The sequence below is a fragment of the Myotis myotis genome, unplaced genomic scaffold, assembly GCF_014108235.1.
Source record: "Myotis myotis isolate mMyoMyo1 unplaced genomic scaffold, mMyoMyo1.p scaffold_m19_p_14, whole genome shotgun sequence".
NCBI classification, from domain to species: domain Eukaryota; kingdom Metazoa; phylum Chordata; class Mammalia; order Chiroptera; family Vespertilionidae; genus Myotis; species Myotis myotis.
This window is the reverse complement of record NW_023416318.1, coordinates 24,231,580-24,254,936: the sequence shown is the minus strand read 5'-3', so window position 1 is coordinate 24,254,936 and position 23,357 is coordinate 24,231,580. Positions and strand designations below refer to the sequence as shown.

Genomic DNA, 23,357 nt, shown 5'->3' with positions numbered 1-23,357 from the left:
TTTTTACTTTAGACCAGTCAAGAATTAATCAAGTCTCAACTCATTACCAACACAGACAGAATGTAATAATCCCAATTTTAGGCTAACAAAAGAAGGTGACTTCACTTGAGCCTTATATTACACTAGAAGATTTGTGCAAGAATGGGCCTTCCTTCCCCTGGCTGCCGGCACCACCTTCGCTCTGGCTTGGAGCTGCCTTTCTGCCTTCCTATGCTGCCCAGAGGCCCTGAGTGGCTGGGGCGGTGCGGAATGCCTGCGGTGACCACGCAATCGTCCCACCCCACCCCTGGTCGCTTGGCACCTGCACATGCAAATTAACACACCATCTTTGTTGGGTTAATTTGCATACTAACTCCTGATTGGCTGGTGGGCGCCATGAAGGTATGGTCATTTGCATCTTTCTCTTTTATTAGTGTAGATTTTGACTTTAGAATCAAGGCCTTGCCACCTTCCTTATCAATCCTGGAATCCCATTGGAGGTGCCACAGAGCCTGACCTGAAGGCATGCTGGGAACCCAGGAGAGCAAGAGCTGGGATGAATAAGATAGAGGACAGGTGAATGAATGTGAATAGGAGTAAGGTAAATGTAGTCAAGTTCTATGCTGGTACTGGAGGCCCAAAGTAAGCTTCTTGTAGGGGGACTGGCATAGGAGATGACTTTAAATTGTAGAATAGCAGTAGGGAAGGAACCAGGCAAAGCAGTGTTATGCTAGGAAACCTGTCTCAAAATAAGGCAAGGAACGATACATTCCAGACCCAATTCACAAGTGTGTGTGTGTGTGTGTGTGTGTGTGTGTGTGTGTGTGCCTAAATAAGGTACCTGGGATATAAGGGAGGGTTCTCTCCTCACCTTTCTGCCCCATTCTTTTTACTAGTGCCCTTGGAATATGAGAAAAATAGAGGAACCTTTTGTTGAGCCCCAAGAGAGGGTAGGCAACAGGGGGTAGACCAGGCTAGGCAACATCTGGTCAATTTATAGTTTAGGGATTGGTGAGGATGGGCAAGGGGGTCTGCTATTGATGGCACCATGAAGTGCCTGAGTCTTTGGCTCTGAGGCATAAGAGCTCTACCAATTATTTCCAAATTTTACTGGTTTAGGGATTTAAATCTCTTGGTCAGTGATTCTAGAAGTGAAGTGGGGCAGTCTTTATATTACTGAATACTCCCTTCAGAGCTGACATGGGCTAGAGCAGGACAGGACTGGAATATGGTGAAGACTTGCAAAGATAGGCTCCATACTCCCTTATCCCGTTTCCCATTTTTCTCCCAGGAGTCAACTTCATCAACCCCTTTCCCATTTTTTCCTGTACTATTACCCTCTTCTTTTCCATGGCACACTCTTTTTGCATATAAGCATGTTCAAGTGTTCATATAATTTAAAACAAAACCAGAAATATGACTCCTCAACCTCAACTCTCTGTCCCTTTGGTTACTATTCTTTATTCTTATTTTTAAAAAAATCCTCACCCAAAGATGTGCTTACTGATTTTTAGAGAGGGGTGGGGGAGAGAGAGAGACAGAGAGAGAGAGAGAGAGAGAGAGAAAGAAAGAAAGAAAGAAAGAAAGAAAGAAAGAAAGAAAGAAGAAGAAGGAGAAGAAGAAGAAGAAGAAGAAGAAGAAGAAGAAGAAGAAGAAGAAGAAGAAGAAGAAGAAGAAGAAGAAGAAAAGAGGAAACATGGATGTGAGAGAGAAACCAGTTGCTTCCTGTATGTGCCCCGACCAGGGATCAAACACACAAACTTAAATATGTGTCCTGATCAGGTATCAAACCCTCAACCTTTCAGTGTAGGGGATGATGCTCCAACCAATTGAGCCACACTGGCCAGGGCATGTTCTTTATTCTTGCCTCTCTTCATGGTCATGCTAGTCTCCATTTGCCAGTTACACCTCCTCACCTCTCAGTCTCTCCTCAATGCACTATAACCCTGCTTTTCATCTCTCTCTCCACTGAAACTGCTGTTGCAAAATGATAGTTTTTTACAATCCCAAATCCCATGGCCACTTTTTCTCCTTTTCATGATAATGACTGAGTTGGTGTTTTTCACTGCTCTATCCTTATTACTCAGTAGTACATAGTAGATGCTCAATTGGTATTTATTGGATTAAATTGACCTCTCTGTAGCATCTGATACTTTATAATTCTCTTCTTTTTGTTTCTCCTCAGGCTTCTTTCTTGCTCTCCTTCCTAGTCTAATTCCCTAAATGTCAATAGGCCTCAGGGGCCTGTCCTTTGGCCCCTACTTTTTCCACCCCATAGACTTTCTCTGGATGATCTAATCTAAACCTGTGGCTTCAAGTGTCTGCTCTAAGATAATGACTTCCAAATCTATATCTGCAGCACAGACACTATATTCTAACTATCTACTAGAAATTTCTAAATAATTATCTGCCATATACCTCAAAACCAACATTTTCAGAACTGAATTCATTATCTCTTTCCTCAAATTGCCTTTTCTGTGTGCCTTTAGCTCAGTAAATGGTACCCACCATGCACTCAGTTGTCCAAGCCAGAAGCCTGGAGTGGTGTTTCATTCCTTGTTCCTCCTCCTCTCCCACCTCTAATAAGTCATGAAATCCTACCAATTCCACCTCATGAATAGCTCCAAGGTCCATCTCTTTTTCTCTGACTCCACTGTCATCACCCAAGTCCAGGCCACCATCATCTCGCCCTCCATTATGGCTGTGGCCTCCTCATTGCTGTCTTTGTCTGCTGGGCTTCCTCAGCCTTTTTGCCTCATCTTCATCCTGCTTGGCATGGATAACTTCTAGTCATCCCGCAAGTTCCACTCAATGTCACTTCCTTTAGGAAACTTTCCTGACTAAGCCCTCCCCACCCTTGAGCCCAAGGATATATTGCTTCTATTATATGTATTCCAAGCATTTAAACAATCCTATTATAATTGCTTATTTAATTGCTTAATTATCTAACTAATTCACTAGATTGTAAATTTTGTTTTGCACATAAGTAGCACATAGCACATAGTGAGTAGATACTAAAAAATTATTCATTGAATAAATCAGTGAAAAGATTCTATAAACTGAAGAAGCACCATTTTGTAGTTGATCTAAAAATAAACAAGATCAGTAGCTTAGCAAATAAATCTATGGTGTGTGTGTGTAAACCTCCCACTCTCAGTTCATGTGGTCGATGAACCTCAACTATGTAAGTGAAACCTTATTTTCCAAATACAAATATTCAGTGTGAATTGCAGTGTCATAACTTTTGGTGCTCATGGCAACAAGTAGCTGCAACAAACAAAATTAGCAAAGAAGCAAAGGTAACAAAACCTCATTTATCCATCCAAATCTTTTCTGTTTAACTCTGCTGTTTTAACAGTTCAGTAATTCAACTGCAAATTTGTTAAGATTCATTGCTTTCCAAGTTCATCACATGCTCAGGCCTATTTGCTTGTCTTTTTCTGCTGGGAAACTATTTGTTGAGTGGCCCGGAAAACAACTTCTTCAATGTTAATTACTCAAAGATTAAGAAAGGTAAAATGAGTTATGTAACAATGGTTTGTTTTGTTTCTGGATTACTGGGGAGTGTGCATGCATACTTACCCCTGGGAATGCTTATGATGATATTTTATGAATGATAGCTTTTCTTCTTGTATCCCTATGAATAAGATACTATACTAATTTTCACCCTCCTACCCTCATCAATTAAATAGCTTTGTTTAAACCCTCCTGTCCCTATAATTAAAATTTTGGTTTATTTACTATGTACACTGCAATGTGAGAATTGCCAAAGCAGTGGAAGATGTGTCCTAGGTCTTCAATCCCTTTGGGAACATGTGATTGAATCATATGAGATAGTATGAGAGGAAGTAATTGTAACCAAAGCCTCATTGACCAGGGTTTCTTCCTACTAACCATCAACCAGTGTTTTTGGACTTAATGTGACCACTTAGATTAAACTTGACCTTGAAAACCTTAACGATGGGGGTGAGTTTTTTTTATTAACTGAAAAGCTGGGAGCAGAGCAGTTGCTTTCTAGAGTTGCAGTACCTAGAACAGTTGCTGTATAAATATTTTTATAATATTACAGTATGTATATATATCTATTTTAAGTGTAATAACTTCATTCTTTTCTCTCTCTGTCCTATCTTTTGTTTTATAAAAAAATAATATTTTCCTTTTTTCATCAGAGTGATCTGAGTACACACCTTTAAAGTCAAGTAATGGTAAAAGGCTTAAACAAAAACCAGTATTCTCTTAATTTCTCCACCCTACAGTGCCTCTCATTCTTCTGGCTCCCCCTGACTTTCTGAGGTAACCATTTACAAAATCTTCAGCTGTTTATCCAGTATTGACTTCTCATCTCAAAATACTATGCATATGCTACTATTGTTTGATTCAACATTTTTAGACATTATTTATTTTGACTTACTTACAACTCCTTTCCCCACTCCATTCCTTCCAGAATAGTGGAATCACAATTTTTGGTTGAATCCTTATAAGTGATTTATTGTATTTGTTATGTAGTTATATATGTATATAATTTGCATATATATATGATATACACTAAGTGGCCAGATTATTATGACCACCTGACGTTTGTAGGCAAATTAGCCGCACACTGCATTGTATGGGATATGGAAGCCAAAGGCCTGTTCGAACACCTTTGCTGTCGTCTGCAGTTACCAAGATAAAATGTCTCCAGTTGGCACAGGAACACAAGGATTGGACAGTCGAGCATTGGAAAAAAGTTATGTGGTCTGATGAATCACGTTTCTAGTTGCATCATGCAGATGGCAGAGTGAGAATTTGGCAGAAACAGCATGAAAGCATGCACCCCACATGCATGAGTACAGCCCTTCAAGCTGGTGGGGGCAGTGTTATGGTTTGGAGCAAGTTTTCCTGGCATGATTTGGGCCCTTTAATTCGTGTGGAATAACGTCTGAATAGCACAACATACCTAAGTATCATTGCTGATCAAGTTCATCCTATCATGTTGGTGGCGTATTCCAATGGAGATGGCTTCTTCCAACAAGACAATGTGCCATGCCACAGTTCTTGTACTGTGTAGGAGTGGTTTCAAGAACATGAGGGAGACTTTACCTTCCTTATGTGGCCCCCACAATCACCAGATCTCAGTCCAATTGAGCATTTGTGGGACGAAGTTAAAAGAGCCATGAGGCAGCTGGTTCCACAACCATCAAATCTCACAGAACTGGACAGTGCTATTCGTCAGGCATGGTGTCAGATTCCTCGCATCACCTTTTAACATCTCGTGGAGTCAATGCCAAGAAGAATCGCCGCAGTATTGAAGGCAAAAGGTGGCCTAAAGAAGTACTGGTGGGGTGGTCATAATAATCTGGCCTCTCAGTATATATAGTTTATACTATGTATGTATAATCATAGAGGTACAGTATATGTGCTATGTATATATCTTATATTACATTCTAGTGGCCCAGAGCACAAAATTTGTGCATGAGGGGGGGTTCCCTCAGCCCAGCCTGCACCCTCGGGGGACCCCTTGGGGGATGTCCGACTGCCAGTTTAGGCTAACTGCCACTACCTGCCGGCCTGATCACCCTTCCCTTGCCTCTCTGCTGGCCTGATTGCCCCTAACCTGCCCCCCTGCCAGCCCGATCGACCCTAACTTGTTCCCCTGCCTGCCTGATCGCCCCTAACCACCTCTGCCTCCGCCCTTGGCCTAAGCTGTAGTCTGGCCTCCTTCTGTGGGAGGCGACCTGGCGGATCAGGGGAAGGCGTTGCCCCCATTACCCTGCTGCTGCTGCCACTGCCGGCCTGAACTTGGGCCCTTCGCAGCAACACCTCAGCCCTCACAGACGCTGTGGCTTTGTCTGGAAAGATGTCCACAAGGTCATCTGGAAGATGTCCACTCTAATTAACATGTTACCCTTTTTATTAGTATAGATGTTATATATATAGTTTATACTATATGTACTATATTATTTAGTCAAATACAAATATATAGTTTATACCATATAGATTATATATAAACTATATTATATGTAAAATATACAGTGTACATATACTATATAAAGTTTAAACATACTGAAGTGTGTCTATATGTAGTTTATACTATAATTTCATTTCTTACATATTTTCTAAGTATCTTTGGAGCTAGTAATTATTTTATATTTTAATTTGCTTTTTATATATTTAGAATTGTGACTGAGTCTTTTCTATGAAGTGGCTCTCAATACAGCATTCCACATGATATAATCTGCAATATTATATTATTTCTTTCTTAGAGAAATCTATCCTGTCACCTTTTATCTTCCCTTTCCATGTAGGACTGGTTGCTTAAAAAAGTGTTTTTATTGATTTCAGAGACAGGAAGGGAGAGGGAGAGGGAGAGGAATGGAAACATCAATGATGAGAGAGAATCATTGATCAACTGCCTCCTGCACACCCCCACTGGGGATTGAGCCTGCAACCTGAGCATGTGCCCTGATTGGGAATTGAACCATGACCTCTCGGTTCATTGGTCGATGCTCAACCACTGAGCAATACAGGCCAGACAATTTATGGAAAGTTTTAACTGAGCCTCACTGCAATATATAAAATATTCTAGAAAAATATTCATGTTCACTTAAGTTCCAAAAGGTCTTAAGAAAGGCTGTATTACTTGAGTTAAGGCCCAGAAAATTCATTTTCTTTTCAAAGAATTAGCTAAAATTTTGAAGTGTTATGAATTTAAGTGTTATGACAGGCCTTGGTTGCTTTTTATTTATTTATTAGAGGCCCGGTGCACGAATTTGTGCATGGGTGGGGTCCCTTGGCCTGGCTGGCGATCGGAGCTGATTGGGGCTGGCTGGCTGGGGGAGGGACCATAGGAGGTTGGCTATGGGAGCACACTGACCACCAGGGGGCAGCTCCCGCTTTGAGCATCTGCCCCCTGTTGGTCAGTGCACATCATAGCTACTGGCCGGTTGTCTGGTTGTCCAGTCTTAACAGTCGCTTAGGCTTTTATATATATACTAGTGGCCCAGTGCATGAAATTCGTGCACAGAGGAGGGCTTCCCTCAGCCCAGCCTGCACCTTCTCCAATTGGACATCCCTCTTGCAATCTGGGACCACTGGCTCCTAACCACTCACCTGCCTGCCTGCCTGCCTGATCGCCCCTAACTGCCTCTGCCTGCCTGCTTGATTGCTCCTAACCCAGGGGTGGGCAAACTTTTTGACTCGAGGGCCACAATGGGTTCTTAAACTGGACCGGAGGGCCGGAACAAAAGCATGGATGGAGTGTTTGTGTGAACTAATATAAATTCAAAGTAAACATCGTTACATAAAAGGGTACGGCCTTTTTTTTTTTTTAGTTTTATTCATTTCAAATGGGCCAGATCCGGCCCGCGGGCCATAGTTTGCCCACGGCTGTCCTAACCCCTCTGCTTGCCTGCCTGATCACCCCTAACTATCTCTGCCTGCCTGCCTGATTGCCCCTAACTGCTCTCCCCTGCCAGCCTGATCTTGCCCCCAACTGCCTCTGCCAGCCTGATCTCACCCTCAACTGCCCTCCCCTGCCGGCCTGATCTTGCCCCCAACTGCCCTCCTCTGCCGGCCAATATGGTTCTGATTGGTCGGTTTCTATGCCAGTCAGCATCAAAAGCTCCACCCCCTAGGCAGCCATTGACTCCTCACAGTTGACCCAGATTTGACTCTGATTGGTCAGTTTCTAAGCTAGTCAGTGTCAAAAGCTCTGCCTCCTAGGCAGCCATTGGTTCCTCACACTTCATTCAGATTTTGTTCTGATTGGTCGGTTTCTATGCCAGTCAGCGTCTCTGGGCCTATCAACAGGGCCTGATCAGAAAGGCAGGGCTGATCAGCAGCCCTGGTGGAGGCCTGGAGAGAAATGGAAGCATGGCTGCTAGCCACATAGAGAGAAAGAGAGAGGCAAATGCTGATCAAAAGCTGCCACAGAGGCAACGGATCAGTCCCTGCTTCTCTCTTCAGGCCTCTCTCTGGCCCTGATTCGCAGCCCCCTCAGCAGTCTGTGCTGGGGCACCACACCTGCAGGATTGACTTCCGGTTGGTTGAGCCTTGGTTGTGACAGGTTGTTATGACTCAGGGTTTCTATATATTAGGAGATATATATATATATTTAGGTCAATGCTCAATCACTGAGCAACACTGGCCAGGTCCTTGGTTGCTTTTTAAAGGCATTATACTGTTTGCTAGGATTAAATTTGACACCATCTTGAGAATTCCTGGAATTCTCTCTCAGTGGTGCTGAATCTTCCCTTTCCTTGGTTTGCATCAGCATTTTAGTGGAGCATATTCTTCAGTAGCTTCCAGAGAAAGGGTGCCTAGGAGTTTGCATGAGACTTTGTATGTCTGGAAATGACTTTATTTTACCCTCACATAGTTTGATATTGAAAATTATTTTTCCTCAGAATTTGTCTTGGTCTCTTTTTTATTAGAACTTTTCTTAAAATATCTGGCAATTTTTGGCTATCTATTATCTTTAAGAGTGAGGCATTAAAAAGAGTTCAGTATTTGTGGTACATTGTTTTGATTGGGTCAAGAGACAATGAGGCTGATGAGGTGACTGGAGAGGGATCAGGAAAGGCTGTTTTCAAGCAGCCAACTATTGGCCTTTTTAATTCTGTTCTTTTCCAATTTTGTTTAGTTGCATCTTTGAGATTTAAAAATTTTCATTTTAAAATTTATTTGTGTTTCTCCTCTAAATCTCTTGGAAGTACACAAACCTGAACTAATGTTTAATTTTCAAAAATGACTGATATCTCACATTTATTACCATTCCCTTGATCATTTATTTCTTAACTTTCTTTAAAAAATAATTTATGTGACTTTTCTGGTAGCTATGATTTTATTTCAATTTCTTCTTGTTCTTTTTGTGGTCAAAATGTCTTTCTTTTTATAAATTTAAATTTTTTTTTTTTATTTCAGAGAGGAGGGGAGAGGGAGATAGAAACATCAATAATGAGAATCATTGATTGGCTGCCTTCTGCACTCCCCCTATTAGGGATCAAGACTACAGCCCAGGCATGTGCCCTGATCAGGAATTGAAATGTGACCTCCTGGTTCATAGATTGGTGCTCAACCATTGAGCCACACTGGTCAGGCCAAAATTTTTTTCATGTATGCTTTTGCTATGCAGTGTTACTAGGTCTCACTGTTAGTCTATTTTTTCACTATATAGTAATCATATTTATTTCTACTAATAATGTGTACTAAGAAATCACCTTTATTAACTACCAGGGTAATAACCCATGTTTCTCTTACAGACATGACAGGCTTTGACCATTTGGTAAGTTATAGTTGAAAGGTTTTTATTCCAACCTAGAAGATATCTGGAATTGTATTCCAAATATTTCTGAGTATGCCTTAATGTATTTCCCACGTTAACTCAAAGGATCCTTAATCTAACTCCCAAATACATAAGGACCATAATGAATGTAACTTGGATGTGTTTTTCTTGTAGACAACATTACAAATAAAACAACAGAATTGATTAATTATGCCTGGGGAACTAGGAAAAGCTGAAGGAAGAGGAGGCACCTCAACTTAGCCTTGAAGGGTGGAGGTTGGGTGAGATTTTCATGGTTGGGATGGGAAGGGCCTTCCAGGCTGAGAAAGCAGCAAGCTAAGACTATGGGGAGGGCAGTTCACTATCTCAGAAGCTTTGGAGAAAGGTAGAGGCTAGAGATGTGGTTTCAGTAGTTCTCCGGGAAAGGATTATACTCTCCAGAGAAAGCAAAGCACAAGAATGGAGCTATGAAGTGTTCCACCTTGTAGAGCATCCTATCTAATAAAGAGGGAATATGCTAATTGACCCGCACACTGTTGCAAAGATGGCAGCACCCACAGCCAATAAGGAGGGAATATGCTAATTGACTGCCCTGCCCTCAAAGATGGTGGTGCCCACAGTCACAAGATGGCGATGCCCAGTCCCCTCAGCCCTGCTGGGGCGGCAGGCATGTGGCAAGGCCAGGCCCGCCCCACGCAGGCCTGGCCACTCCGCATGCCTGCCTCCGGAGTCCTCCAGTTCCCTCAGCCCCCCAGCCACCCAGGACTGGCCCAAGGCACAAGCAAGTCTCAGATGGTGGTTGCCCAGCTGCCTAGGGTCGGCCCGAGGCACAGGCAAGCCTCGGATGGCAGCTGCCCAGCCGCCCAGGGCCGCCTGAGGCTCAGGTAACCAGGCCAGCCAAGGCCTGCGTTGCCGGCAGTGGCAGCAACAGAGGTGTGATGGGGCATCGCCGTACCCTGATCACCAGGTCACCTCCTGCCCCTGAGGACTCCTGGACTGTGAGAGGGGGCAGGCTGGGATTAGGGACTCCCCGTCCAGTGCATGAATTTCCATGCACTGGGTCTCTAGTTAACTAAATAAAAACAAATACTTTATAGAAGAGATAAGACATTAGATGTTATTTAGCCATAAGTTTAAGAAATACTGGTTTAGATGATTTATAAAATTTAGGGTAGTCACTTTCTTTAGGTGAGTAATATTTCTAGCATTAGATAGCTCACATAGATCTTATCAGAGATTCATTTCGAAGCCTCCCTTTCAGTTTCCCCTAGACTCTCCAAAATTACAACTGACACTTTTTTTATTTGATAGAAAATAAAATACAGCAGCCTCCTTCATAGTTGCAGGTGTTTACTTTGGCACCTAAAACATGGCTCTTGCTTGAAGTATTTTCAATAGTACATTATTTATAAATTTTAATATCATTCCCCACCCTGTTTACTCAAGAGACTTCATAAATCAGTGAATAAAGAAAGGTGATTGAATTTGTAAGGCTAACATAATAAGCCTTCATTTTAACTTAGATTTCCCCCCAAAATGTTATTGAATAAAAACTATATTCTTAGCAAAGTCTTTTTAAGATGTGAGCATTTTAAAGTGATTCTCAGCAGGAACACACCATGGCATTGTGTGCTGAGAACTCTCATGTTGAGAAGCTGAACTAGATCAATTTTTTCATTCTTTCTGATTGGACTTCAAGTACTAATAAGCACTATAGCATGGAAACATGAAGATATTTTGGGTTTGGAGCTTGGTCTATAGTCTTGGTGAAAGGTAGTTTGCTTTGTTCTTTTATTTGTTACCAGAGGCCTGGTGCATGAAATTTGTGCATGGGGGTGGGGGGTTCCCTCAGCCAGACCTGCACCCTCTTCAATCTGGGATCCCTCGGGGGATGTCTGACTGCCAGTTTAGGCCCTCTTGCAATCCGGGACTGCTGGCTCCTAACCACTCGCCTGCCTGCCTGATCACCCCTAACTGCCTCTGCTTGTCTGCCTGATTGCCTCTAACCACCCCTGCTTGCTGGCCTGATGCCCCTAACTGCTCCCCTGCTGGCCTGATGCCCCTAATTGCTCCCCTGCCAGCCAGATCGCCCCTTAACTGCCCTCACCTGCTGGCCTGATCGCTCTCAAACTGCCCTCCCCTGCCAGCCTGATCACTCACTAACAGCCCTCCCCTGCTTGCCTGATTGCCCCCTAAATGCCTTCCCCTGCTGGCCTGGGTGCCCCCTAACTGCCCTCCCCTGTTGGCCTGGTCGCCCTCTAACTGCCCTCCCCTGCCAGCCTGATCGCCCCCTAGCTGCTCTCCCCTGCTGGCCTGATTGCCCCCTAGCTGCTCTCCCCTGCTGGCCTGATTGCCCCCTAACTGCTCTCCCCTGCTGGCCTGATCACCCCTAACTGCCTCGGCCCCCGCCACTGTGGCTTTGTCCGGAAGGACGTCCAGAAGATGTCTGGTCTAATTAGCATATTACCCTTTTATTAGTATAGATTATTTTTGTGCTTAGAGTTTGCACTAAGATACAAAAGGAAGGAGGAGAGTTGATGCTTTGCTCTGAAGTTTTAAAAAGAGAAAAGGGAGGATTTGTGTTTGCTCTGCACTTGCTGATTAGTGCATCTTAAACCCAAACCAGGCAGATGACTTCCAGACTTCCTGAAAAAAATGGAGTTGCTGTAACCTTCTCATAGTTTCCTATGCACATGGTCTTCAGAACACGAGAGCACATTATTTTTATTATTTAAATCAAATATTTATTGTCTACATAATTTGCTTGGTGTGGGTAATACAGAAAGTTATAGGATGTAGTGTTTACATTTAAGGGATGCATGCATTAAAACATTAACAGCTTTTCCAAATTAGAATCTGCTAACTGTAGAAAGAATGACACAGGCAGTTCCCTCTCCCTCTCCCTTCTCATGCAGCCAGCCCTATCTTGAACTAGCAATAAGGCAAAGTCGACTTTCCCAGGGATTTGCTTCTAGTATGCTGAGTCCAGCACATCTGGCTGTTGGATATCCAACATGGACACTGCATTTTCTGTCTGTGGGTAGGCCTCCTTGGCTTGGTGATTGACTCTCAGACAACCTTTTCTGTATTACTGACCTCAGTGCTCTGCAGCCTGTCTTGATTTTGCTCCTTAGCAGCTTCTGGGAGGTGACAGCTTGCACTGGCCCTCCAGCACTCCTACAGCGTTGAGCAGCTGTCACCTCCTGCCACTCCTTTCTCCCATCCTAGTCATGTTACCCTTCCTGCTGGGGAAGATATCAACTTCATGGAGGAAGTGGGACTTCAACTGAAACTTGGGCAAAACCGGGTTTTGAAAAGATTAATCTGAGGAGGACATGCATATGTACATCTTCATGGAAGTTTTACAGTAGTCCAGGAACAGGGGATAAAGTCCAAGCTTGTGGCAATAAAAAAAGAGGAGATTGATGATAGGGATGCTACGAACAAAGAATTATCTAGATTGCCTGGGCAGCAGGAATCTTTGAATTCTTGGAAATGCTAAATCTAAAAAGTTTTGTTTAGAAAATAAAGGTGACCATCTGGAGGAAAACATGAGAAACCATTGAGGGATCATCTCCCACTAGGGTGACCAAATGTCCCAATTTACATAGGATTGAGAAGGTTCCCTGGATGTGGAAGTTTGGGTTTCAAAACAAAGATGGTCCTCAGCAAACCGAAAAGTGCCAACCTCATGTAGTGTGGTGTTGAATAAGAGCTTTTATCTTCCTTGTTTTTTTTTTTTTTTAAATATATCTTTATTGATTTCAGAGAGGAAGGGAGAGGGAGAGAGCGATAGAACATCCACGATGAGAGAGAATCACTGGTCAGCTGCCTCCTGCACACCCCACACTGGGGATCTAGCCCACAACCCAGGCATGTGCCCTTGACCGGAATCAAACCCGGGACGCTTGCGGTCTGCAGGCTGACGCTTTATCCACTGAGCCAAACCAGCTAGGGCCTTCTATCTTCCTTGTTGGCGGGGGTTCTTTTAACACTCTGAATCAGTTTTGGTTGGGTCATCTTGGACAGGCATTTTAAATACTTTGTTGGAGGTTTTGTTAAAGAGGCTGAGATTTTATAACTGGGGGAGGTTGCTTCATATAACAGTGGCAGGTGCTTATATGAGTCTAGCCTAAGTTCATACTTCCATTTTGATGAGAGGCAAATTTAAAAAGTAAAATCTTTCATTTTGATGTATTTTTATTCTTCTCTCACCAACCCCTACCCTCTGCCCTCTGAAATCAGAGTTCAATTTGAATAGATTAAAAGACTTGTCAGGGGATCACTTCATAAGTTATATAAATGTCTAACCACTATGCTAAACTAATATAATATTGAATGTCAACTGTAATCAAAAAAGAAAAAAAGTCTTGCTCTTTCTGTTATGATTTCTTTCCTTATGGTGGATGATTTAATGCTTCCTGAAATGGCTTAAAGCAGGAATCAGAAGGATGAAGAAAGACAGGAACAAGAAGGAAAGAGAACTCTTAGAGTGAGCAAATTGATTGCTGATTGCTTTACTTCACTGTACAGCACCCAAGAACAAGTGTCTAGTAATCCCTTTTCTGTGAGAGATAAACAAAGAGCTGATGAAGAGCTCAAAGGGCTTTAAGCAACCAGAATAGGTGCCACACATTCATGTATGGATGCTTATGCATTCAGATCAGATGGGTAAGCTTTAGAACTGTTTTAGGTTTAATGTAGATGTTACAACAAACTTATTTGGATTTGTAGCCAGCTGAAAGCTGAAAGCAATAAACTTAAAGTTTGCTTCTAGGGGCTGACATGAAAATCAGTGCAAAGTGACCACTGATACTTTGATCATTTGGAAAGAGACAGAAATAAAATTTAAAGTTTGCCAAAGTAACTAAGAAAAGATAGTGGCCTATTTAATGTAGTGGCAAATAATCCCATGCATCTGTTATTGTTTTATACCCCAAACTGATAGTTTAAAGAGGATCCTAAATCATCAAGAAAAAGTCAAATACATTTAGCCAAATACAAAAGTCAAATATGTAATTTGTTTGAGACCCAAAAGAACTAATGAACATTTTAGAAAGTTTTTTTTTTTTTTAATCAAAACTCTGGCATTAAAAACTTTTCAGTTATCTGAAAGAAAAAAATGACTGCTATGGAATACTTTGTCCCAGGAATCAACAATTATGGAAATGTTCCAGCATATTTAAAACAAAAAAACGGAGGAACCCATGTGAGCTTCAGGCTTCTAGTTACAATACTAGGGACCCTGCATTTCTGAGAAAATGGCCTTGCAATTTCCCTATTCAGCTGGGGCTGCACAGTGGATGCTTACTGTAGGACAAAGCCTGATCTTGTAGACATTCTGTTGCCCTGACTGCCGGCAGAGAGCCATCACAAGCTTTCGTGCAGTCCCAAGGGGCGCATATATTAAAGAAAAAACAAGAGCCATGCTCCAAAATGGCTTATTTAAAATGCAAAGGGTAACAAGAGAGTTACATTTGGGGAAAGCCCAGCTCTCAGAAACAGGAAAGTAATACGGAATCTTGGTTAAAGTTGCTTGCTCTTGAACTAATTAGCTGGGGATTGAATTCAGCATGAGAAGTCAGAATGTGGGTTAAGAGTGAAGGAAAATGTTATTTTTCCTCTTAGGTACCAGCCTGGCCCTTCAGAATGTAGTAGCAGGCAGCGCATGAGAGTCAGCCAGTTTGGCGAAATCACAGAATTATGAAAAACACTACGGCTGATTATAAAGGGTTTCCAGAGATATAATTTGGGGCAGATGCATGATAAAAGGCATTTTTATCTTCTTAGGTGGTAGCCTCTTTGTAATAAGATATGGGAAGATTTGTCAGTAAAGAAAAGAAGAGGAATGAATAATACACAATTCAGTGGAACAGCAAATAATACATCCCCACTGCTTTTGAAATACTATTCCTACCTAGCATTGATCTGCTATTGTTTTCTTTCAAATCTCTTTTCTTGTTTTTCTAAGATGGGAGATTTGTGGGAAAAGCATACATAAAAGAAAAAAGCCAAGATCTTTTGCTTTTGTTTTACTTGTGAACCTTTAAAAACAGGGTAGAACTTAAAATAAAGTCATATGACCCATAAATGGCATCCCTGGCTGGATACATGCCCTTGACGGAACATGTCTGCATTTAATAAGATTTTCTTAACAGGCCTGTGCTAGAATCAAAATTTTCATGCCTAATTAACTGTGTAAACAAATTTGGAATTTAGGGAATTTTCTATGTCACAAGGGAGTGAAGGTTTAGTATCTATTTTGAAGATGGGTTCCCTTCCCCCACCCCCAATTTGTAGTGTCTCATTATCTGAAATTCATGCTATTCTCTGTGGGCTCCCTTTGATTCTTACATTGTGTATTCAATGCTAATTTGGTTGTGGCCTCTGCATTCAGAAGTGTTCAGAGCCAGAACCAAGGATAGACCACCTCAGGGAGAGTTAAACTGCCCACAAAGTGCAGGGCACATTTCAGTAGAGGGCACCCAGCCTTCAAGTCCTGCCCTGCCAAAGCCCAACAGTTATGTAAGGTTCCTGTGCCCAGATCTCTGCCAAAATTGGGGTTTCTGTGAATTTCTTGTTAGTCCATTGCAGGGTGAAAGGAGAGGCAGGTAGAAACTGTGCCAAATCAAGAGTTAGGAGAGAAGTGGACTAATTGGGTGTGGCCATCTATAGGCAGAGAGTACCCACCTTAGCATTGGCCAGTCAGGAATCCATTGTGAAGCCAGGGGGCATAGTACAGGTCACCTGCAGGTGGCTTTATCTTACATGACCGACATTTGAAGGTGTTCCAGGCTTGCTGCTGGGTGTTTCTAATCGTGTGTTTTAATTAATGTTTTTATTGTACATGGTCCCAGAGGCTGTTTCAACAGACCAGCATATATTTAGAAGTCTCTGAATAAATAAATTCAAAGTAAGGGTAAAATGATTCTGCTGGAATAATGAGAGTGATTCTCAAAAGATAGATTAAGGCTTCAGATTTTTTTTTTTGCTTGAGATTAACTCCTCTGCAGTGGTCTGTCACCTAAATACACATTTTGAGTGTAACAGAGCGTATCTTTGGGATTTTATCAGGATCTGGCTTTAGAAATGTATACTCTAGATCTTGAGGCAGTTAGGGACACTAGAATTTATTGTCAATTTTGACTTTAAGAAAAAATTAACAAAAAATATAGGGATGTTAGGTTGGCAGTAGCAAACCTGTGAAGCAACATTTACTGGGACCAGTGTAGACCACTTCCCACTGCTGGAGAGAAGAGGTAATTGGAATGGGCAAGTTCCTTTGTCTCCCATTACTGTTGTCTCGAATTTTTGCTCTTCCTTTTAAAAGATCCAGAGACAGAGAAGCATCAATCAGACCATCAAACCTCAGAGAGAAGGCAGGGAGGGTGAGGGGAAAGGGGAGAGATCAACCAAGGACTTGTATGCATGTATATAAGCATAACCAATGAACATAGACACTAGGGGAGTGAGGGCATGAGCGGGGGGTGGGGGGGTGAGGGGGGGTTGGCGGTGTAGGGTGGGCATTGGGGGGATAAGGACACATATGTAATACCTTAATCAATAAAGAAAAAAAAGAATATCTAAAAAAAAGGGGAAAAAATAAAAAAATAAAAGGGGCTTATTTTTTTCCCCTATACTTTTTAAGTTAGTAGTACTTTTAGGCAATGGGCTTAATTCAATTTAGCCAATATTTCCTGAGCACCTCTTCATTCAAGGCAGGAGCTAGACTTTATAGGGGAATGAGATGTTCATAAGTTAAAGGAAATGTATTTGTAAGATACATCTTTCTTGTAAATATGTGCTAAATTTTGGAGAAGATGAAAGCATCTTCTATTTCTTTTTGTCAGGATCCATTACTAGTTAAATTCTCTGGTTGTGATTTTCTTTGAGTCCCAGAGAGCTTGTGAAAGTTACTCAAGAACTATAATGCTGGAGTGTTAGCAAATTGTTTGGCAATAGTAATGAGGTCTGGTGCTGGGCAGAAGAGTGAGGTTTTGAAGTTTGTCTGGTTATCTGCCATCACTGTTTTGCATATCTATTCTAATAGTGACACTTCTTTTATCCCCTTTCCTCCATCTTCAGGGGTCCAAATTCTTAAAGGTGCCCTAAATTAGTAATTTTTGAAACTGGTACAAAGAGCATTAAAAATATTCATTTTAAAATTTTCTTTTATTTTTTTAGAAAGTGCTTCCAATTATTTCCACTTCCCATGTTCCTTTTCTTTCTAACTCTTTATTTATGGCTGAACTTGGCCTTCTGTGGTTTCCTTGGACCACAGAGGCACTTTTTATTTTGTCAGAAGATGTGGTGCCCAAATCAATGGAAAGCCCTGCGGTGATTCTGTTGTACAGTTAGGGTCGAGACTATGGTGCTCCCTACACACATCAGCCATTCTCCTCCATGTGCAGTTTGGTAAGTTTGCCCTCAGGAAAATACTTGCTTAAACTATCCTAGTTCCTTGATTGCAGATGATATCAGTTCTAAGATAGGCTATAGACTTAATAACAGATTTTTTATTAACAAACAAACAAACAAACAAACAAACAAACAAACAACAGTCCTAGCTGGTTTGGCTCAGTACACAGAGCGTTGGCCCGTGGACTGAAGTGTCCCAAGTTTGATTCTGGCCAAGGGCACATTTTGGATTGTGGGCTTGATCCCCAGTAGGGGGCGTGCAGGAGGTAGCTGATCAATGATTCTCATCATTGATGTTTCTATATCTCTCTCCCTCTCTAAAAGAAATAAAAATATATTTAAAACAAACAACAAAATAAAAACAACAAGAAAAACATCCCCACATGAAAAGTACACCTTAATTTTAGGTCATGACATGGTTTCAGAAATATTAAAATTATGTAAATCTTAGAATAAAGAGATATGGTTCTCAATGCAATATTGGCTGAGAGCAAAACTTTACCTGTATTTTTTGAGAAGTTTTTGCATTGTGAAAGAGCGTACTTTCTAAACCAAAATATTGCATGTTTAATGATAAATTTTCACATTGGATTCTGGGTTAGGGAAGGGTTTCTCAATCTTGGAATTATTGACATTTTGGAATAGATAGGTCTCTGTGGTAGTGGGGGGCTGTCCTGTGCATTATAGAATGTTTAACAGCATCTCTGACCTCTGTCCACTAAATGCTAGTAGTACCTCCCATTCCAGTGTGACAATCAAAAATGCCTCCAGACATTGCCATGTGTCTTCTGGGTGGAAGGCTGGGGGGATTATCCCCAGTTGAGAACCATTAGGCTAGTGAAATATATATATTTTGGGAGGCACAGCTTGTATCAGTTAGTGTTCAGTTGCAGAGAACAAACCCCATTTTTTATATTGAGTTTCTTAAGCTGAAATGTGTTAACGACAGGGTATTCACTGGTCTACAAAACTGGTTTGTGGCTGAAGAAGCAGACTCTAGGCTGGTGAGCTTCCAAAAATGAATCCTGAAGCCATACCACAACTGAGCCATCAAAGGAACTGTGTACTTGCCTTGATCTGTACACTGTCAAATGGAGAAGCTGTGGTCAGGAAGACACTTCTGCTGAACTGGGGAGTCAACACTCCATCTACAGCAGCAGCATGATGCCTCATGTCTAGCCTTCCTCCTTTTTTCACTCAGTCTGAATTCATGTTCTGAAAGGGAATGTGATGACGGAGCCTACATTGGAGCCTACATCATACCCGGAACCCCATTTAGAAAAAGCAATTTTTAGTTTTTAGTTTACCAGCCTCTGTAGTATACAGGCAGGCATTCCAGAAGGAGGTTGGAACAGGTGTTGAATAAGCTCATCTTTAGTATCTTCCACAGTTTCTTCCCAGAGATTCTTGACTCACATCCGCTGGGCAACCACCTATTCTAGGCAGCTGGGGTTGGTCCAAATGTCCTCTTTGCTCTCCGTTTACATTTTTATATCAAATTTCTTTGCTCCCATTTACATTTTTTATATTGAGTTTCTTTTACTCCACTCTGCTCCCTATTTCCTTATAGGTAACCATTATTTTCACACTTCTTCCCTTTCCCTGACACTAACTGTAGGTTTTCTGTGAGCTTGAAGGTTTTATATATCATACCTGGCCATGTCAATAGACATCACATGTGAAAAGTCTGTGTTGATGGGATGTGAGCTGAGGCCTAGGACACTCAACTAACACCACTTGTATCTCTAGCCACTCAAGATACTGTGGGAATAGATATTCTGGGGCAGAGAATTGCATTTTTGAATCATATTTTCTCCATCTAGAAAAATTGAACACTAATTCATATGAACAAACATATTGCCTGATTTAAAGTAAATGTTGATCAATAGCCTTAAGTCCAAGTAGGTAAGACTCAAGCTATGATTTCTGTCTCTGAGTTATAGTCTTTTAGAATTTTTTAAAAATTATTATCTATTGATTTTATGTTAGATAGTCTTTTGCAATTAAAAAAAGGGGGCCTGACTTGATTGCAGTGTCATCCTGTACAGCAAAAATAAAACTTGCAGGTTCAATTCTTGGTCAGGGCAACTTATACCTAAGTTGCTGGTTCTATCCCCAGTCAGGGTGCATTCAGGAAGCAACCAATTGATGTTTATCTCCCACAATGATGTTTCTCTCTCTCCCCCTCTCCCTCTCTCAAATCAATAAAAACATATCCTCTGGTACATAATAAGTGATTGCTTACTTGATATAATATATTTTTCTTCTAGTTTGTTACTAAAATTTCCTAATTATTAATTTGTGTTAAGCTATGGGGACTTTGATCCTAAGTTAAATACGTTAGGAGAGGTAAAAATATCACAAGTCGTTTACTCTTTACTATAGGATTGCCACATAAAATATAAGGCAAATGGTTAAATTTGAATTTCAAATAAAGAATTACTTATTTTAGTATTAGTATGTCCAAAATGTTGCACAGGACATATTTATACTAAAAAGTAACTTGTTGTTTATCTGAAATTCAAATTTAAGTGGATGTCCTGTATTTTTATTTGCTAAGTCTGGTGTGAATGAACTGATCAAGTTATTTCTTGAGAATCCATTTGTTGAGAGGGACAAGGGATTAAAAAATATGAGCGTAATGGACTCTTAAGAAAAATAAAGGTGAGCAAGTTGGGTTATCTACAGAAATGAAGAAGAAAACCTGAAAACAAACAGGCACCAAACTGGTCCTGGTTTTCATCGACCACTTCCTGGACATGCATGCAAATAAAGCCCTGATGTGAAGTTCAATCTCTGTTCCTTCTCTGCAAATGTAGCCACTTTCCTCAAATATTTGGATCTGTTCCCAATGCAGCATTCGGTTGCCCAGGCTGGACAAGCCAAGCTTCGAGGTAAGCGGAAGAGATGAGCAGTACAGGCACTGGATACCTTGGAGCCTTGTAATCTTGCTTGCACAACTTCCAGATTGCATGGTTCTTGGCTTCAGTGTAGCTGGGCACAATTTCAAAGCACATCTATGGAGACCATGTCACAACAACAAAACAAACCAACGTAGCTGCGAGTTACATTAACAGCTTGAAAAAAAAACAAGTCAACAGACTTGAAGACTGCTCTGGGAGCCCCTCCCAGAGAGTCAGACTTTGGCAGAAAGGGAGTTACTGTGCCTCCTATTTGACATTTTTAAAACTAAGATTATTCTATATGATCTGCAGTTTGTCCATTCCAAAGAGTTTTTGTTTGTTTGTTTGTTTGTTTGTTTGCAGAGAGCCCTTATTTTCTTTATTGTTGATCAGCACTACATTTGCCTGAGGTGTGAAGGGTCTTGTATGGCATGCACATTTCTTGTCCTGAGAGATGGTTTCTCTGGTACAGATGTCATATCCATACGATGGCGCATCCTTTCCTCAGCTCTTACATTGCTGTTGGTCACAAATACATGAGCCAGATTTCCTAAATCTGATACTTCAGTCACAATCTGGTGGCAAATTGGAAGTCAGGAAGAGTTTACACATTTTGCACAATATCTCATATGACAATTCTGAAGTAATTTGTTAGAGACATCTTGCTCCCTATAGAGAGTACATTAGCAATTGTAAATGTAGGTGGGTAGCAGCTTCCCCATTACTGAACTAAGAACAAACTGGCTTCTTAATGTTAGTGGATCAGCAGATGATGTATTATAGAATTGTATACCTGAAACCTATATAATTTTATTAACCAATGTCACCCCAGTAAATTCAATTTAAAAAAAGTGTTAGTGAATTAGGCCCAGTAGTATATGTGGATGGGAGTCTTGCCAATATCAGGAACCTCCTTTACTCACACATTTTTTATTTCTGATTTTTATGGAAGGTTGATTTATGAGCCACTAACATCAGGATGTGTGGGTAAGTTACACTGTGAGGAAGCTGGTGAAGAGAAGGAAAATTAAACATTTTGGAGGAGTTCTTCTTAGCTGCTGAATGTGATTTCTTTAAAAACAAATGTAAGGTATTATTTTGTATGTTGAATATTTTCATCTGATTTGCATATATCTTGGACTACCACATTTTATCTCAAAAGTTTCATTCCCTGAACATACAGTACATTATAACAATTCCAACTTTTGCCTTATTTAGTAACTGTAAGAGAATAACAATGACAAAAATAGCAAAGCTATCCTAATTTCCTAATTTTCCCATTTTTTCTTTGGTTGTCTTTAAATTATATATATATATATATATATATATATATATATATATATATATATAAAATTTATTTTTACTATGCCTCTTCTGACTCATATCCTGGGCTATCTCAATTTGTGCATGTTTTCAGATTTTTTGTTGTTTTTTTTGTTTTTTTGTTTTGTTTTTACTGTTCATCAGATTATTTATTCCCTTGATTTTTAGATTCACTTGTTGATAGATGTGTATTTGTTGTTCATAATTTGTATCTTTACCTTTTTCTTCTTCTTCCTCTTCTTAAAGGATACCTTTCAGCATTTCATATAATACTGGTTTGGTGGTGATGAACTCCTTTAGCTTTTTCTTATCTGTGAAGCTCTTTATCTGGCCTTCACTTCTGAATGATAGCTTTGCTGGATAAAGTAGTCTTGGTTGTAGGTTCTTGGTATTCATCACTTTGAATATTTCTTGCCACTCCCTTCTGGCCTGCAAAGTTTCTGTTGAGAAATCAGCTGACAGTCGTATGGGTATTCCCTTGTAGGTAACTGACTTTCTTTCTCTTGCTGCTTTTAAGATCCTCTCTTTGTCTTTTGCTCTTGGCATTTTAATTATGATGTGTCTTGGTGTGGTCCTCTTTGGATTCCTTTTGTTTGGGGTTCTCTGTGCTTCCTGGACTTGTAAATCTATTTCTTTCACCAGGTGGGGGAAGTTTTCTCTCATTATTTCTTCAAAGAGGTTTTCAATATTTTGCTCTCTCTCTTCTTCTGGCACCCCCATAATTTGATGTTGGTACGCTTGAAGCTGTCCCAGAGGCTCCTTACACTATCTTCGTATTTTTGGATTCTTTTTTCATTTTGCTTTTCTGGTTGGGTGTTTTTGCTTCTTCGTATTTCAAATCTTTGACTTGATTCTTGCGATCCTCTGGTCTGCTGTTGGGAGTCTGTATAATGTTCTTTATTTCAGTCAGTGTATGCTTAATTTCTAGTTGGTCCTTTATCACAACATCGAGGGTCTGACTAGATTTCTTGAAGATCTCACTACATTTATCAGCGGTCTCACCAGTCTTTTCGAGGGCCTTATTAAGTTTATCAGCGGCTTCTAGACAGTTCTTTAAAGACCTTAAAAGTGTGGTTTTGAACTCTATATCCAGCAGTTTGCTTTCCTCCCATTCGGTCGTTTGTGTCCTGTTTCTTTGTCTCGGCATTTTTTATGCTTCGCTGTGTCAATAGAGTGCCTTTCTGTGCTAAGTGTCCCAATTACCTGAGGTAGACACTCTTGGTGCACCCCCTTGTGGGCTTTGTACACAGTCTTGTTGTAATTAAGCCTTGATTGTTGTAGTTATCACTGTGAGGAATTTACCTCCAGGCCAATTGGCTGTGAGAATCAGCTGTGTCTGCAGTGGGAGAACTTCTGTGCTGGAGACACCCTCTGGGGGTAGACTTGCTTCAATGGGGCTTTGGTGCTCACTGCGTCTGCCCCCTGAGTGTGTCTTTTATGGTTCCACGGAGCTGCAAACTGGATGGTCC

At 41.0% G+C, this 23,357-nt stretch overlaps 1 long non-coding RNA gene across 2 annotated transcripts; it reads left to right on the top strand.

Moving 5' to 3' along the window:
- Positions 1–4,154: 4,154 nt before the first annotated feature.
- Positions 4,155–21,648, top strand: LOC118669361. 2 transcript variants are annotated; one of them, XR_004971972.1, is made up of 3 exons: positions 4,155–4,272; positions 20,482–20,556; positions 21,518–21,648. It is a non-coding gene; the product is annotated as an uncharacterized LOC118669361 (long non-coding RNA). The 2 variants fall into 2 exon arrangements; XR_004971973.1 differs by lacking the exon at positions 4,155–4,272 and adding an exon at positions 17,530–17,659.
- Positions 21,649–23,357: the final 1,709 nt, after the last annotated feature.